At 38.6% G+C, this 19,408-nt stretch overlaps 1 protein-coding gene and 1 pseudogene across 2 annotated transcripts in view; one reads left to right on the forward strand and one right to left on the reverse strand.

Annotated features, from left to right (window-relative positions):
- Nucleotides 1–19,408, forward strand: part of CAMKMT (calmodulin-lysine N-methyltransferase) — a 348,130-nt gene that overhangs the window by 207,012 nt on the left and 121,710 nt on the right. The gene's annotated exons all lie outside the window — the stretch shown is intronic.
- LOC119001235 (small nuclear ribonucleoprotein G-like) lies at nt 2,122–2,711 on the reverse strand (annotated as a pseudogene).

Raw genomic sequence — 19,408 nt, forward strand, 5'->3', positions numbered from 1 at the left:
TATTCCACAGTGTAAATGCACCATATGATCCAACCTGTTTTTCCAACATTTTTATTAAGAAAACAAACTATAGAGAGAGCACGAGGCGGAGTTCCAGCCAGGTCATCTCTGAGGTAGGCGACAGCAGCCCCTGTGCTCTGGGAGGCTATTGGAACGCTTAATGTCAACAAAGGGGTTTCTATTTTATTTACATTGCTATACCTGGGATAGGGGGCATTTCTCAGCCCTACAAAAGTGTGTGGACTCTTAAATGTTGTGATCTGGATAGGCAAGTGGGACGAATTTGACCCTACGTCCTTCCCGCCCCACTTAACATCTGGGGCAGGGACCTCCTCACTCAGTGGGGGATACAAACCACCCTCCCCCTTTTCCTTAGCAGCCGCTGTCCAGGCTTCTCCTTCGTCCCTCACTTGGCTGTCTGACACACCTGCGTGGGTTAGCCAGTGGCTGCTGAGAAAGGAGAGGTTAGAAAAACTTCAAGAGCTTGTACAACAACAATTAGAGGCAGGGCACATAGAACCGTCCAATAGCCCATGGAATACTCCTATTTTCATAGTTCCCAAGAAAACAGGGAAATGGCGATTTATACATGACCTTAGAAAAATTAATGAAATCTTACAACCCATGGGAGCCCTTCAGCCAGGGGTTCCATATCCAGCATGTGTACCACAAGAATGGCCTCTACTGTCATTGACTTAAAGGATTGCTCCTTCACAATCCCCTAGTGGAAAAGGACCACTGGAGATTTGCCTTCTCAGTCCCAGTACTTAATGACTCTCAACCGTCAGAGAGGTTCTGGTGGAGAGTCCTGCCGCAGGGCACGTTAAATAGCCCCACCGTCTGCCAACATTTTGTTCATCAGGCCCTTCGGCCATTGCGGACTCAGTTTCCTCAAAGCATTATTTATCATCACGTGGACGACGTCTTAATTGCTGCAGCCTCTGAGGAAGAGCTGAAGCAAGTTGACCTCTGTCTTGAGGACAGTGTGTCCTCAGCGGGACTGGTCATAGCCCCAGAGAAGGTAGAGCATTGTCAGCCTTGGCAGCATTTAGGGCATGTCTTATTTCACCATACAGTCGGGCCTCAAATCATTCAGATCCAGGTACCAGACCCTTTGACGCTTACAGTCTACATCAGCTCCTAGGCGCCATCAGCAGGATCTGCCCTGGTTTGGGGCTCACCACTGGGAAATTAACCAGCTTGTTCAACACCCCGAAAGGGGAGCCAGACTTCAATTCTCCTAGGCCCTTAAGTGATCCGCTAGACAGAAATTTTTAAAAAAGAAAGAAAAGAAAAGAAACTATAAAAATGTTGAAGTAACACCACCTAGATTCTATAACTAGTATTTTATCATACTTCACACATCAAGGGAACTAGCCCTCTCTCTGTCAGTCCATTTTGTATTTTTATGTATTGCAAACTAAGTGGTAGACATCAGTAGACTCCTCTCCTTTCAAGTTCTCAAGCATCATTAACCAGAGTTCAGTTTTTTTCTTATGTGGCCAACCTGTATTTTGAAAAATTATTTTACTTTTGAATTGTTTTCCAATCTATTACAAACAATATTTATGAATACAATTGGATCAGCTTTATATTGCCACGTAACCAAATATCCCAAAACTTAGTGGCTTAACAACAAGAAACTTGTGGATTTGTAGGTCAGCAGTACAGGCTGAGCCCAGCTGAGCGTTTTCTCTGTTCACCACACTGAGATGACTCACGAGGCCTGTCATCTGGCAGTTCTACCAGTCATCTGGAGCAACATGGTCTCACTTGATAAATGCCTAGAATCGGAGTTATATATAAAGTTACACATCCACATAGCCAAATTACTCTCCTTAATTATTTAAAAAGTTTTACTTCCCACAGTTTCTTTTTGCATTTTTAAAAAAATTCAAAGTCATTTTAGTGCAGAATAACTAGCTGCATTTATTTTATTGAATATACTGAGTTAGGCATTAAGAATTACACAAGAGAAAGAGACAAGATGTTGTCTTAGTTCTTCAGGAATTATAATCCAATCAAGAAGATAACACCAACACTACCTATAAAATAGTCAAATTGAATTCTAAGACTTTGTATGGTTGTCAAGTTGCTTACTTCTTTCTCCTTTTTGAAAGAAAGGCTGGGTTAATTACTTGACATCTAGTAAACATTCAGTAAATAATTTTTTAATGCCTGCCATTAAATTTCAGAGGGGGGCTGAGTTGAAGTTCTCTAGATGGGATTTTGTTAAGGAGGTGGGACTTGATTTAGGCCTTGGACAAGAAGTAAAATTTGTTTTGTGTTTTTTACTATTATAAAAGTTTATTTAACAAAAAGGTTCAACATGAAAATGTACACGAGCCTATTTTTATATTGTAGCAAAGTGGGTACTCTGGCAAGGGGACGCGTGGAAGCTATTGATTTCTCTGGTGAACACAGACATTCATTCCAGTGCTTCTAACACGATACTGCTTCCACGGATCACCACCATTCCAACATTGTGCTCTCGACCACTGGTTGCTGCCTCCACTCAACACATAGAGGGATCAGATCCCGGCAGCATTCCTTGGACATGTCTGCCACCACCTAATTTCAATGACAACTTCTTGTCCATCAGTATTTTTTAACTGGGAAGGGTGAACTTTGTTCATGGTGTTCACTCAGCAAGCTCAAAGGGACCTCTAAATGGAATTCTAGAGGTATAGTTGGATTAACTAAGAAAAACATGTATAGCTTCATCTATAGAATCATTTGTCTGAAATTTATTTTTGAACTCTTCAAAAACTTTATGGTTAGCAGGCACCTTCTCATTTCTCATGAACACAATACTTTTCTGCTGAAATATTCGCCGCCTGAGCCCATAAAGGGATGACCACAGTGCTGGTTCCGCAGCCGCATTTTTATTTCTGGCTATCTTTTGTAGTGCAACAAGAAAGGAAACAACCAAATTCTCAAATTCAGAAACCCTTGTCTGCAAACTCCATGGAGTCACAATTGGAAGGTTTACAGCACAATGGAGGAAATAGGTTTGGGGAATTCTGTGAGTGCAAGCAAGCCTATGAAAGTTCATCTAAATTTTTTTATACATCCAGTAAAATAAAATATTGATTTTAGCACTCTAAGTACATATTAAGTTATAATGAGATTCTGAAAATTAAATCCTGAAGAATCAAAACTATAAACTCTGAAGGTTCACTATCATCCTTGGTTTCAATTCTATGCTTTTGTTGCAGAGGATGCTCATATGAAAAGTTTTTTTCTTTTTCGTGACCGTGATTGTCAGTCCTCCAACATTTTGTGATGCAGAGTTCCTACCACGGTCCCAGAGACAGATAAAACTGGACATATAAGCTATTTGTGCCTCGTTTTATTTAACCAGTGTGAATAAGTATTCCCCCCTCCACCCATTTCAATATATGTTATATTGCCTTAGTTCCAAAGTGAGTGCCTTTAGTGCCTCAACCTGAAAGGTGAGGAAGTGCATTTCCAAAGCTTTTGTATACTTTTTCTGTTTCCTGACTCTCTCCCAAGACATTCATGGCAATAATTCTCTTCCCCTGTATTTTATTTCCTTTCTGTTATTCTATCCCTTGCTTCGTTCCTTTTTAAATTATTTATGGGATAGGGAGTCTAAACTCTTAAGAATGAAGAAGCCATGACTGAAAGTGAAGTTCAGTTAAGGGGAACTCAAAGTGGATCTCAAAGTTGAGCAACAAGTGTGTTGTTCTCTTCATACTTGTTATCTTAGCTCAACTCTGCCGCTATTGCTCAAGGCACTTTTTCTTACAGCCTTCTCAAACTATAGCACATTCTCTTGGAGGTGCTTGATGGTGGCAAATCTTTCTGGAGGGGTACAGTTTGTTTTGGAAAAAGGTACACATTGTTTACGATCAATATCGGTGGTTTAAGTGGATGGAATCACACCGGGTAATATGTCTTCCCATATATGTTCACTTACACACAGGATTACAGTTACACACACACACACACACACACATATATATATGTACACACACACACACACACATATATATGTACACACACACACACACACACACACATATATATATATATATATATGTCTGTTTAGGCACTACACTTGAGAATTTTGGGACTCCAAAGGTCGTAACTGAGGAGGCAGCTTAGAGGTTATTAATAACCTATGGCGACTAAGACACAGAAAGATGAGATGACTCCTCTGAGGTCTTGTGGTCAGTGACTGAGAACTCTTGAGATACTGTTTCTTCCTCTAGGATCATGCTTCTCTCTTGTGCTGATTTCCTAACATACAAGTGAGTGCAGACAGAGTCGGTATGCTAGCTTGCATGTTGAGGTTCTTAAGACATTATGATGATAATGATAGAAAACAGCTACCTTTATACATAGCGCATCTTTAAAATATTGTAATAGCTCCACATTCTATTGGTAGAATTATGATAATCTATAGGCCAATTTCCATGTGATTATTGAAGAGTTTGAGGCCACACTCAACTAAGTGGTTTAAATTATTGTTATTTAAAACACACTACTCCAAGATCATCAATTTTTGTGTTTTCTGAGTGTTTGGATCTATCATTTCAAGCATATTATAAAATCAGCTAGCTACTACTTTCAAAAATCTGTGCTTTTAAACTAGCCTTATAAAAACAGGGTCTGGCAGAAGTAATGCCATTGAGTGTGGTTGGTAGGGTACGTGAATGTCTCTCACGAGATGGACAGTAACTTGAGCATTTCACCTAAAATATCCTATGATGTACTTGAATGTGATATTGTTATGTTACAGAATTACACACATATGACTTTGTAATAAAATATTTTTATGTAATAAAGGGGTGTTTTTTGTGCCAGACACTGTATTAGGCAAATATGATCTACAATAAACTATATGTCTAAAATACCTATTTTGAAAAGTGATTTGGAAGAGAAAACAGCGAGTGAAGAAATTAGATGATAATAATCATTCAGAGAAATGGATTGGCTGAAAAATTTGCCTCTCAAAATGACAAATGTCCTTTCCCCTTTAAATAACCTAAAAGATCAGCTTCTCTAACATTTACAGAGTCCAAAGATCTTAGCCTCTATGATTTCTATTCCATGTTGAAAGAGACTAGCAAGAGTAATGGTAGCCAAAGCTCACCCACAGAACGGCGCTGCCTAGGACAAGCAGTCTGTGATAGCACTTCTGCCCGTCAGTAGTGAAATGAGAAGAGGAAGATAATGTGGTGAGTTTGTCCTAAAGCTGAATATACCCACTTTTTAATTACTGAGATGTCATTTTTAAATGATAGTGGCAATAGAGCTTTTATGTTATTGTTTTTATACTGTTCTTACTTAGCAAAGTTGGAACCTCCAAAGTCAAGAAAAAATTGTACCATTCAGGAATTTACAAAAATCTGGGTGCCATTGCCTTTGAGGCCATCCGGTTCAGTTATCTACCCTTTTGGAGTATAAGTAAAGTGCTGGTTATGAATTTCAGTTATTTCATAAAAGTGGGATCAATTACTTACAAGGTGCTTAATAGGACCTCATTGACATTACTCTGAGAGACCCATCTTCCCCAGTTTACTGTCAGAAGTTCATTGCAGGCGTTTCTAGGCAGTGGTTTTTTTTCCTTCCCATTTTCCTGACCATCCAAAGCTTTCAGTGAAGCTCAGCCTACTTCCATGGTTTCTGAATTGTTTGTCAGTATTACTGGCTCATAATTGCGATGTGTCACACAGCACCTCTTCCTGTTCTTACAACGGTTCTGTGGTTTTAAAAAAGTATTTTGGTTCCTTTAGCATCAGAGGGAACATTTTGCCTCAAAAGGAAATTCATTCTGTGCAGACAGGCTGCAAATTCCCATGACATGGCAGGCTCATCTGTCAGAGAATATTTTTTATTCCCATTTACCTCTTTGATTACATTTGGAATGCCCCAGTAATGCTGATGAGATCATTCTGACTCCTAAGAACATTTTCCTCACGTTTTCCATCATCTTCAATAACATAAAAAGGTTTAATTCACAGTGGAAATGATAGAGAAATTTCTATTTTTTAATATTTTTGGAAGGAAGGTTGATATGTGATGCTTTAAAAGTATTTTAGAAATTAGTGGTACCTGTGTTTATTTCTTAACTGAACACTAAGCTGCTCTTGCATGCACCATCATCATATTTGCATGTCCTATGGGTTCTAGCAGTGAGCAGCGCAGCTCTAATGATTTACAGGAAAAAGATATTTTCTGGTTTTCTTTGTCAACTCTGCCCATAATGGATTGAAAGAACAGGAACTATTGTGAATTACTGATACTCTTTAAAGTGAAAGGTAGTGTTTTATATACCATAATGAGAACCAAATAGAACATTGCTTGGCTATAGTGATTTAAGTGCAGAAATGTATATTCAATGTGATTAGATGCCTAATTGGCATTTCAAATGAAGTCTGTATTTGTGCATATGTAAGTAATTATACTTTGAAAATATTCTGAATTTTTTTATCCCCTATATTTTGTCCAAATCATAGTAGTATATTTGTGCTTAATGTTTATTTTTTTATTTTAATGACTTTTTGTTGTGAACCATTTAAAATGTTCCCTAAGTAGTGACGATAATATGAGCCCAATGTACCCATCACCCACTTTAGTAATCAAAGCAAGCGGATCTTTTTCCTCTTCTGTCTCTATGTCACTCTCTCCCACTAGATCGTATCACATCAAATACCAGACATTTCATCCTTCAATATTTTCACCTGTAAATTGTATATCAATAACACACCTTAAATATTTTATCTTAGTATTGTCAGGTATACAAGGGCATGAAGTTTCCCTCCCTCCTGATTATCTCATCATGTAGATATACCCACACACAGTTTATTCCAATGGATCACATTCAAGTTTATACATTGTATTTGGCTAACATTTTTCCTACGTTTCTTTAACGCAGCTTTTCTCCTCCTCCGTTTTTTTAGTTTCTTATGAATCATTTGTGAAAGAAACTGGGTCACTTGTCCTAGAATTTCCACTGTTTTGGATTATTCTGATTATACCCCCTTGAGGTTGTTGGTACAGGTGCCCCTCAAGTGTTAGTTTCAGTATTTTATTTTCAGGTTATCTTCCATCTTTTGCTTTGAATGCAAATCTCAACATGTCTTTATTTCTCTTCTCCATTCAAGTAAAGAACTTAATTTAGTTTATTCAGTAAAGTCCACTCTCCAGATCCAACTGTTTCTTGCCATTCCCATCAATCACACTTGCAGGTATTTGAGAAGAGAAAATTACCTATAAAAAGAGTGCTTTCACTCTTGTTTCTAGACCTCAAAAAGAGAGACTAATCAACTATAAATTAGCTTATTCTTACTTGTGGGTGGTGTAGAGTTCCACTGAGGGGTACAAAGGCCATGCTAAGCCCTTTAGGTAAGAGTGTTTGCAAGTGATGCCTAATATGGTCATAACTCTTAATTACTAAGTGCTCATTGACCACTGTAATTTTGTAAAATTCAGTCTCTGAAATCACAAAATTTGTTCCAATGGACTAATTCTCTTCTCTTCCTAATGGTTCTAATTTAGTGTTTCTCTGCTTGCTTGGGGAGGAATGGGGGAGAATGGGCTCACTTCCAGAAGGATAAATCAGAACCACCCACCGGGATTTCAATGCCCTGCCTTTTACTCCACTCCCACACCCACAGCCTGACCGCCCTGAGAGTCGAGGTCTACTGTTGCAGTGAACTACCGCCACTGATGGAGTCTCCGAACATCCCCGAGATGTGCTGGGGGTGGGACACAGGTTGAAAATCACTCTCAACAGTCTAGTTATGTAAGACCCTCATGGGAACAAAGTTGCTATATCAAGTTGCAATGCACCTAGCGGACTTTCAAAGGCATTTTATCCTAAGATGTTGACTATCCAGCAAGCAAAAAGGTCAGAGAGAATAATGATCTCTCTTTTCCCACCAAGGAAGGAGGCTGATTTTATATACCTAGAATAGATTGGCAATGGCAATGAGGATATATTTGTGACTTGAGAAATGAGTTGATTCACTTAGTGGAGATTTATTGATTGTCTACTTGCTGTTGCACTTGCAAATCTCTGGGGGAGAAACAAAATAAAAAATTAAAGTGTCTCTATCCCCTGAGAGCTTATATTTGATTAAAGAGACAAGGCACATGGCCATAAAAAAGTTAAATAAAAAGTAAAGCTCATATTTGATTAAGCATCAGGAACTGGGATGAAAACTTCTAGGAAGCAGAATAAAGCCAAGAATAAGAGCCAAAGAATTTCTGAGGATTTTGCAGCTTCTCCTGTTTGGGAAGTGGTAATGTTATCATGTGAAGTGAAGTAATGACCTCTCCGAAAGCTTGTAAGCTTCCTTCATATTTGTCATTCACAAAAAATTACTCAAATCACCAAAATCTACAGTTCCAGTAAACAAAAACTGTCAGTATAAACAATAGAATGTAACCATTTTAATTAAAACTGACAAGCTTAAAATAAATAAAACATCTCAAAATAAAAATGAGATATGAGTAGTAAGCCCCAATTGCATTTAATTATTTAAGTGAGGGTGGAAACAAATACGGTTGTTAACTTTTCTATGTTAGGGATTCTATGGGGAATTGCTGAAAGCCACAGAGTCTTTCTCCAGCAAAATACTTTTAAATATAGAATTCTGTACATCTTTCAGGGATTCATGGATCTTTGGAAGCTGATCCATCAACTCCATTTTTGAGAATCCTGACATACAAGAATAAAACCTAATCAACAAAAGAAACAAACAAGCAAAATCGAACCAGAGACATGGAAATAAAGAACAAACTGACAGTGACCAGCTGGGAAGGGGGAGGAAGATAATGGGGGGATGAAGGGGAAGGGACAAGTAAAGGAACCTGAGTAGAGAACTCATGGGCTTGGACAATGGGGGTGATTGACTGTGGAAGCTGGGGCGGGGAGTGGGCGGGGCAGGGGAGAGCAATGGGGAAAAGGTGAGGCAGCTATAATTGAACAATTAAAAAAAAGAATAAAATGAAACCAAACCCTGTAATCCCCTTAAGTGGTGAGAAGAGTTGTAGGCTTACAAACTTTTAACAAATTTGGTCCAAGAGACAGTGCTAGTAGGCAAAGGAAGGAGCAGGAGGTCCATAATGCTCAGTGGAGGAAAAGGGGGCGGAGCTTAGGGAGGTGATGGTCCCAGGATATTATTCATATAGTCATAAAGGCATATTCTATGGTTAGGGTGAATCCACTTAAAAAGTGTATACTTACATACTTTAAGGAGAATATGGGCCAGTTTTTACTAAAATTAATAGTGAAAAATGAAGAAAGTGCAAAGTGAGTTACACTACCCCTAGTCGATTTAATTTTAAAACTTGGGTTCTGAAGGACCCATAATGGGTTTACATTCTGTTCTTTGGCCCAGTAAGCCTAAATAACTTTCAAATAAACTCTACGTAATGTCTTAATATTACCACTTATGATTTTAAAAACGCTTTATTTAACTTTTATGCACTGCATTAGAATTGTGTTTGAAAACTAGCAGGAAGCTACTGTTTTTAAAATGATCAAAAAAGAAAGTTAATTCATGAGAATGACTATTCATGAAATAGAATAACCAGAGTATTTTGCCACTTTAAAGAGGGAATAGCTGTCAACATACATCATCAATAAAGTTTTCCAGAAGAGTTCTGATATCTCCCTCCCTGCTGATCAATAAAAACAGCACCGCATTCAGTACCATAGCTCTAGATATCAGGAATGACATGCGTATCGACCGAAGGCAGCGCATTTACAAAGCAGAGGGGGGAGTTAATTTCAAGGAAGCACTAATTGGGGAACTTCAGTAGCAGTAATTTCATATTACTCTGAGGAGCATTACAATGACAAATATATCCTTACTTTTACTACCAAATACTTACTTGGTAGTTACACAACCTTGAAAGTATAACACATTACTTTGTTAGTTCCTATTGTAAGAGGATCCATGAATAGAAAATGGCTTACTTGCAACTGGACCAGTCTATCAAAAAGTCAGTAACACCATTGGCCAGAAGCAGAGGAAAGGTTGACTCAAGAGTTCAAGTTCAAAGTCTATTAAGGAACATGTTCATCGCAAACATGACAGGGCCTCAATGTGATAGTAAAACTCATCAAGTTGATTACTACTAAGACTATTTTAAATGTTGGTGACCGAATTTTTCTGTCTTTCCCTCTCTTTTTCTCTCTCACCACTCCCTCCATTAGCATTACTGGCTTTCAAAGCCTAAGTCAAAATTTCCCTAAGTATGACCGGGTCTTTGCCAGTCTAATGTCCCTGCTGCCTGCATATAAATTTTCTCTATACACATTATGTGGCAATAGGGTAATGGTGAAAAGAACAGGATGGATTGGTATAAGATAAGAATCCATGATTCTTCTTTTAAATTGACACAACATTTCAATGAGTCTATTTGGGGGCAATATAATGTATTTGACCTTATTTTGGTAACATAGCAGTGTTGCCAACGTGAAATTTTAACTCATGCATTTCTCTTTTGATTTTATAATTAATATTAGAGCATCTACTCACTCTATGCCATGTGGTCACCTGGTACACAGCAGAGCAAATGTACCAGTTGTTAAAACATTGAACTATTTCTGTACTAGTTGGGAAATAGCACTACTCTGGGAGCCATACCCCACCTCCCATGCTCTGAGAGTCTTAGACCATCTACCAGAAGCCTCCAGGTCTCCCTGTGATGCAGCAAATCAAAGGGAAATGAAAGGCACAGTAGAAGGTCTTCAGGACCCTAACCTCGTGCCAAGGCTGGCACCACACTGATTGCTCAGGACCCCGTCTGTGCTGCACTAGTGGTCAGAATACTTAATAGTTAAGTCCCCTTTGGTGACATGCAAAACACTGTGCTTAACTCACCAGAAAACAAAAAGGTGAATAGATCCCATCCCTTGTCCTCAGGGAACTCACAGATGAATCAGCAGTAACAGTTATAATGGCCAGCATTTAATGAGCACTTACTAGAATCCTAAGCGCTTCTCTGAGTATGCTTTATATGTCATCTCATGGTATCCTTAGCAGCTTATTTTATCTTTTTTACAGATGAAAAACTGAAGCACAGATGAAGTCATTTTTCCAAGGTCATACAAACCATAAGTGGGATGCCACAATACATATCAGGCACGGAGGATGTATGCAAAATTCTAATCTGTGCTTAGCTAATTTCCAGGTACATTCAAGACAATGGAGGTACATCAGAGGACAAAACAGACCAAACTCTCTGCCTTCCTTTAGCCTATATTTTTGTGAATCAGATGAACACCAAATAAATAAATGAAATAAAGAGTGTAACAGATGGTGAAGGGCACAGTGCAGACAAACAAGGCATGTGGGGCATAAGATCCACTCCAGTTGGGAGGCAGAGCTTGCAAGTTTACATAAGGAAATCAAGGAAAGCTTTCGTGAGGAAACATTTGAATAAAATGCTGAAAGCCATGAAGGGAACAAGCCCTGTGACTCTCTAGAGTGAAAGAATCTTCCAGGCAGAAAGAACGTCAAATGAAAACTTTCTGAGGGGAAAATCACTGGCACGTTCCTAGAACAGCAAGGCGACAGTAGCAGCAGATTGATGATGTAAAAGAAAGAGAGGCAAATTGCGGGTGCATATGGAGTCACAGTGTGATGGAGAGGATGCAGAGACCCGATCAGACAGGGTCCTGTAAACCATTTTAAGGAGTTTGATTTTGTCTTGATGGCACCGCGGAACCACTGAAGAACTAAGCGTGGCAAGGACAGATCTGGCTGCCACGCAGGAGAATGAATTAGAATAAGCCCAAAGTCAGAGAGACCATTCAGGGTGGGAGAAGTGCAGTAACACGGCAGGTATGAGGTGATTAGCACCTGAACTAGGGTCCTGAGGTCACCCAAGGAAATGGAGAGAAGTAGACAGATTATGAGGGATTTAGAAGGAAAGGAATCCCTAGAACTTGGTGATTGCTTAGATGTGGTGACCAAAAAAGAGGGAAGACTCCAGGTATTTCCCAACTTTCTGATTCAGGTGGCTAGATTGATGACGATCCCATTCACTGAGAAAGCTAAAGGTCTGGAGGCATGTAGGCAAGAGGGTGAAAATGGTTTGGGGTATAGTACATTTCAGAGACAGTGTGCACACTCTGGGCCAGGTACGGTGTGCAGATTAAAGATGGTGACGTCCACTTCCATTCTCGTTGGGGTTTTAAAGCGCTGTAATGTGTTTTTATAAATACACCCCAAGATGCCTAGTCACATACAAACTTATTTTAGACCTGTTCAGAAAAGTGGCATTTTTTCTGCCAGGCCGTTGTTCCCATGGAAGAAGAGCTGTCCCTAATTCTCATAGTTTAAATCCCACTTTTTTATTATTGTCATTTGATTTAGATAACTTACAAGGTTTTCTGTCACAAACCCTAACTAATAGAACAGCCTTTGATAATATTATTCTTTTTTGATTTGTCAGAAAGGTGATCATTTCTTGATCAGAAGCAGCAACATTTCTTGTCCTCAGTTCAACCTCATTATAACTATACATTTGAACAAACTAAGATACCCTCTGAAATGAGTCACCTCATCCCAGGGTTCAGCTGACAGGAAGAATTGCCTTATTTTAGTCGGGGAACCTTAATTAGATTAGGTTCGCCCTTTTGGACTGCTACATATGTGAGTCAAAAACCTTGATCTGTGCATATCACACAAATCAAGAGAAAACAAGTGAGAGCAGAAATGAACTCATGTTTCCGCACACAGCTGCTTTGATGAAGACATTTCAAATAGAAACTGGAACCAGAAACCCAAAACTAAGGAGATAATAGCCAATGAAGGGGAGAAGTAATTAATTCAGATCAGGAAAAAGCTGCAGAGTTCAAAGAGACTATGATGAAATTATTAGGGGCTGTTGGAGCTATAATCCATATCTCCCTGTCACATATGTCCTATGTGATAGTACTGTGAATGTCATGGGAGAAAATGAATGCCTTACAAAATAAACATGTTTCAACTTCATGAAAAATACCCACATGAGGGACTGATACGTATACGTTCTGAGATGGACACAGTCATCTCTACGGGGAAACTCACCTGCTACATGTTGGGAGCAGCTGACAAGCTGGCAACTCAGTCATGTTCTAGTGGAAACTTTTGTTGGTATTGACCGGTACCCGTGGCTCTGCAGAAGTTTTTATTGTTATTCTAGTTACATAATGTCCTTCATAATATGATAATGGGTTGTGATAATGCATCTCAATTGTTGTTGGATGGCAAACAAAATGCATCCTAAACATACACTCCTCACACAAGGGAAAAAGCCAGATCTATGATGTTCCCTACTTTGGGAATGAAATAAAACAGAATTACACAATTTTCTTCTTTAAAAAAAATCACACAAAAAATCTTGATTAAATTGTAAATTCTTTTGGAATTCTTTATAAATTTTTTTTGTAAAATTGTTTGATTAAAATGTTGAAGGAGTTTTAATCATCAAGATGGGAGGCTTGAGTATGGGATGTAAATATAAATATTTATTTCTCTACTTTTTTCCTCAGTAATTTTTATGGCTCCCTGGGCTCACTGAGCGATACCTTTTAATTTTGAAGTTACCTGGAGTTCAACCTAATCTCACGCTGACCTAATGTATATGGGGTGGGTTATGAAAACCACTTAAGTAAAAAGAGTGTGTGATGTTAAAGAATATAATGCATTTTCTGTGAATGAGCATTCATGATTATTCTGCAGAAAGGTAGTTGACATAGGACAATGGATTACTGTGTTTTGATTGAGGATTAAATTAATGTTACAACACATACTGCCTGATCTGTACACAGGCAACAAACAAATAAGTGTGCAATTCTGGAATGCAAAAATGGGATAAAGGTGGCTTATGTAGGAACCAAATATAGCAGAAACATACAAATATCAAACTTCATTCAGACAAGATAGTATCATACCTGAGCTGGTTTTTTAAAATCTCATTCCTGTTTCTCCCATGCAATGCTTTATATACACTTTTAATAGTTAAACTGCTTTTAATAGATGCATTTTCATTTCAAAGTAAAAAGAGATGTTCTCTGCTTCAAGCAGCAGGTGTGTTTTTAATCTTTAATAGGTCACCTTCCCAAGTGCAAGCAGGCAAGCTGTTATTGATCAAAGAGGTTTTGTTGGGTAGCTCTCAGATTATTGAGTGACAAACTTTATTGAATTTGGCTTAACAGAAGTCAGAAGACAGCTGAAGCATAAGAGCTTGCACTGCCATCAGAGTCATTTTACGACAGCCAGGGAGCAAAGCTCAGAGATGGATACTGAGCTCTTTGCTGGCCCTTGGAGATTAACTGAACAGCCTTCCTACCAATTCCCAAGCCTGTCAGCAGAACCAATTAGATTTTCAACCAGTAGACAAGAAGGGTGGCACTTGGGGACCTTTTTGCTTTAGGTCGAAGGCTTTTCAGACTGCGATGAGATGACATTGATGATGACACGTTGAGCATTGGTTGGTTTTAAGACAAGTTAAATTAGCAGTCTTGAAATGATTCCAACTGTCTCCTGACTGCTCACTGTTGCCATATTCAGTGGATCCTGTCAGGAGCAAGTTGATGACTTAATAGTCTTTCTTGAGTGGATTTGAGCACTTTGGCTGTGTGTTTATGTGTAGTTGTCATGCTTAAAATATTCATATGAAGGTTTGAAATATTTATTTGAAGGCACCTTCTGCAGAGTTCAGCAGTTTGGCTCTCAGTGCTTCTACCTACTTTTTATTTTCTTTTCTTTTTTGCTTCTCTAAGCAGTTATTTTGTACAACTACCTTTTATTCTGTTTCATATATAACTGATGACAGTGTTTCATGTAGTTATTGATCACTTCATTTATGATAAAGCTAAAGAGACTTCTTGACAACCTGCTTCTCTCCTAGACTGCTGTAAATTCCAATCTGCTTAGTCTCCTCTTGGCTTGGGAGCCATGGGGACTGGGATGGGCACCATGGCTTTCACTTTATCATCTTTCATCCAAGAAAACGGAGGCAGTTTTGAATGGGAGGGATGTAAACACAAGGGTGGAAACACAATGTAATAGGAATGCAATTAATCTTGTCTTAAATGATGGAAACAGGCTATCTTTGAGACACTTCATTTTCGACCTTGAAAAAGTTATGTAGGGTACTTGTTTGAGGTATTGAAAATATCACTGTTCAAGTCTGCATTTACACCTAAAGATCACTAAATAGTTTTGGGTAATGTAATTATGATGTGCCTTGGTGTGTTCCTCCTTAATCTCCTCCTTTAATCTTCTTGATTAAAATGAAGGAGAGAATTTTAGAAGCAGCAAGAGATAAGGAGACAGTTACCTAAAAAGGAGTTCCCATCAGACTGTCAGTTGATTTCTCAAAAGAGACCTTACAGGCAAGAAGGGGCTGGAAAGAAGTATTCCAAGTCATGAAAGGCAAGGACCTACATCCAAGATTGCTCTATTCGAAAGAAGTATTCCAAGTCATGAAAGGCAAGGACCTACATCCAAGATTGCTCTATCCAGCAAAGCTTTCATTTAGAATGGAAGGACAGATAAAGTGCTTTTCAGATAAGGTCAAGTTCAAGGAGTTCATCAACACCAAGCCCTTATTATATGAAATGTTAAAGGGACTTATCTAAGAAAGAGAAGATAAAAAACATGTATAGTAAAATGACCGCAAAACCACAATTATTAACAACCACACCTAAAACAAAAACAAAAACAAACTAAGCAAACAACTAGAACAGGAACAGAACCACAGAAATGGAGATCACATGGAGAGTTAGCAACAGGGGAGTGGGAGGAGGAGAGAGGGCAAAAAGGTACAGACAATAAGTAGCATACATGGTAGGTAGAGAATAGACGGGGGGGCGGGCAAGAGTAGTATGGGAAATGTAGAAGCTAAGGAACTTACAGGTATGACACATGGACATGAACTAAAAGGGGGAATGTGGGTGGGAGAAGGTGTACAGGGTGAACGGGAGTGAAGGGGGGGAAATGGGACAACTGTAATAGCATAATCGATAAAATATATTTTAAAAAGATTACTAAATAGTCTTAATGTTTACTAAACTGTTATGGAGTATACTTCTACATTCTGTAGATCATTGAGATTTCTAATTTAAAGTTTTTGATATTCAGAGTTATCTGGCATATAATTCATTTACAATAATTTTGAACTTGTTGTATCTGACTCTCACATTTTTATACACGAAAATTATTTTAGATGATTATATTTGTGTAGGTGTGTACATACGCATCTGCTAAATATTACACGTGTGCATACATGTATATGTATATTTATAATTCATGTACTGTGACAAAGTTCTATAGTTTCTACAGTGACATTCTGGTGCTATTACTTGGTAATCTCTGACCCCTCAAAAGGGATGAAAATGAAATTATTTTACATGGATAGTTTTTTTCAGGCTATTAAAGAGTAGTCTTTTGCTGAACTGGACTTAAAACTTTGTGGCTAGCACCTGGGTGACCCGTAATGGTTAAGTTCTTTTTGTAGACTCTGATTTACAAACAGGGTGTCTTTGATGTATGTACTTAACCTTGAATTTGGAGATCTGACCTTATGGTTTTATATGTATATATATTGCCCTGGATAGCAATTATAATGGATAGGAAATAAATCTTTTAACATCAGATCATGTTTTTAAATGAATTCTCTTAAATATGTTAAAAGATTGGCCATTTTTGGTCAGACCCCCCGTGATCATCACCGGACCCCAACGAGCAACGACCCATAGCCAATCTTGCCCATCAAGGAGCCTATTCACTTATATTATTTTGAAGCAAATCCAAGGTAATCATATACTTTTATCCATAAATATTTTAGTATCTTACTAAAAGATGAGTTAATCACAATATCATTAATACCTCTAAAAAGATTTAACAATCATTCCATAATATTATCAAAGACAGAGTAGGATGTCACTTGTCATTATCCGGAATTACCAATGGTTAAAATTTTGATACATTTCTTTCCTCTTTTCTAAACGCGCTAGCATTTTCCTCTTCACAGCTCCTTTCATATTGTCCTCTGATGTTTATTTTTGACTTATCCTGCCCACTGAGTTAAGCATTTCAATAGCACTCTCATTAGTACCTTTAAAACTTTTATCCTTTGACCTTCTTTTGTGCTTTCTCATCTAATCACCAACCACATATAAAGCTAACAATTGGTTTTCTCAGCTCCTGGCCTGATAACCCTTGAAGAAAAATGCAAAACTGTTGATGGCACCATTACAAATTTATGATTTCCAGCCCCAAATGGCCCCTCGGTACCACCTGGTGGTCATTTTCCCCATCCCCCACAGAAACTATTTCAGTTTCATGCCTCTTCCCTCCGTTCCCCAACCTTGCCTCTAGGCAGTCTCTTCAGGCAGGATAGATGGATCACTTGGACTTCTGGCTCTGTAAGAAAGGACAATAGCCATGAGTTATTTCAAATTTCCTTTCTTCCTCCTAACTTAAATGTATCTTTATTCCTCTTTATTTCCTGTCCCCTGTCTCAGAAGAAAGTTCCTTCCTCCAACAAGCTCAATGTTTAAGGCTGTGGACTCCGAAGCCAGATTGCCCGGTTTGGACTTTAGGCTCCACCCTTTCTTGGCTGTGTGTTCCTTGGGCTAATTCTTCAACTCCTCTGTGCTTCAGTTTCCTCAGCTGTAAAAAGAGAATCATAATAGTTCTTGCCTTCAGGGTTACAAAGGAGGTTAAGTTACTTAATATATGTTCAATTCTAAGAACAGAGCCTGACTGAAAACATCACAATGCTGTAAGTAGTAGTTAGTGTTGTCATTAGTATCTTTCCAAGGTTCTCCCTTTGTTGCTGATTGTGGTAAGTAGCAAACGGAAATGAGCAGAGGAAGCTTTTTTGCATCAGGTGGTCTGGGGAGCCCTTTCTGGGAAAGTGACAGTTGAGCTGAGGTCTGAAGGACGGGAATAGGGTCTGCAGGCTAGTCTAGTGGAAAGCTGGGGAAACATTCCAGCAGAGGAAACCAGTGCAAAGGCCCTGAAAGAAGGAAAGTGTTCTGTCTGAGGAATGACAGGAAACTAGTTAAGGCTGAAGGGTGAGAATAGGTAAGATGAAGTTTGGGACATGGTGGGCCCCCATCGTAGAGAGGCCCAGTAGGCTACCGTAGAGGGTATGGATTTTATTCTAAGTGAAATGGAAGATGATTGGGTAGTTTTAATGCAGAAGAGCATAGTCTAAATTTCATCTTATGAAGGAGAATCTTTTTGCTTCATGGAGAATAGATTGTTAGAAGGACAAGAATGGAATAGGGAAAGGTTGATGAAAGATTATTGCATTATATTAATTGAGAGGTGATGGAGATTGGGGTTGTGGTGGTGTCAGTAACCATGGTGTGAAGTAGATGAATTCAAGATGCAAAGTGAAAATAAAAGGCCTGACATGGTGATGTGTTGGCTGTGCGGCGGGGGGGGGGGATGATGAAGGAAAGGTAAGAAGCAAGTATGACTTCTCGGTTATTGGTTTGAACAATAGCGTGGATGGTGGAGTTTTTTATATGTCATTCTCTGGCTGTGTCCACAAATTCCAGGCAAAGATAAAGAGAAGGGGTCATCCAAGATAAACTAGAAAGTTGTTCATTTGGATTTCAGAGTGGCCCTGTTTTCTCATTCCTCATAGTATGATAGATGGCAAGGAAAATTTCCACATATTTGCGTTTGATGCCTTTTTTGTTTTTTAAAAATCAACTTTATAAAGGCACAATGAACTTATATAGAATGCACTCATTTAAAATATGCATTTCTATGAGTTTTAATAAATATATACACCTGTGTAACCATTACTCAAGACAAGTTATAAAATGTTTCTCTCACTCCAAAAAGTTCCCTCATGTCCCTTGGTGGTCAACCCCCAACGCCAGCCCTAGTCCTAGGAAACCACAGATCAATGTATCGTCACCGTAGACTAGTTCGGCCTGTCCCAGGATTCTACATAAATGGAGTTATATAGTATGTAATCTTTTATAGGTACCTTTCTATTGTTTTTCAAGAGTCATCACTGCTGTGTATCAATAATTCAGTCTTTTTTATTTCTGAATGGTAGTTCATCGTATGTGTATACTACTACAATTTGCCCATTCATCCATGAGTAAACATTTGGATTGTTTCTGGTTTGATGCTATTGTGAATAAAGCTGGTAGAAACATTTGTGAACAGGATGCTTTATAGACATAAATTTTCATTACTCTTGGATAAAGTACCTAGGTGTAGAATGGGTGGGTTCATATGGTATTTATGGCTTATGTTTAATATTTTAACAAACTGCCAAACTGCCTTCCAAAGTGTTTGTACTTTCAGTCCCACTGGCAATATATGAATTTCAGTTGCTTCACAGCCTTAACAATGCTCAGTATGGTCAGTCTTAAATTTTAGCTGGTGTAGTGGTT

The sequence above is a fragment of the Sturnira hondurensis genome, unplaced genomic scaffold, assembly GCF_014824575.4.
Source record: "Sturnira hondurensis isolate 20B ecotype Veracruz unplaced genomic scaffold, ASM1482457v3 Scaffold0016663, whole genome shotgun sequence".
In the NCBI taxonomy this organism is placed as follows: domain Eukaryota; kingdom Metazoa; phylum Chordata; class Mammalia; order Chiroptera; family Phyllostomidae; genus Sturnira; species Sturnira hondurensis.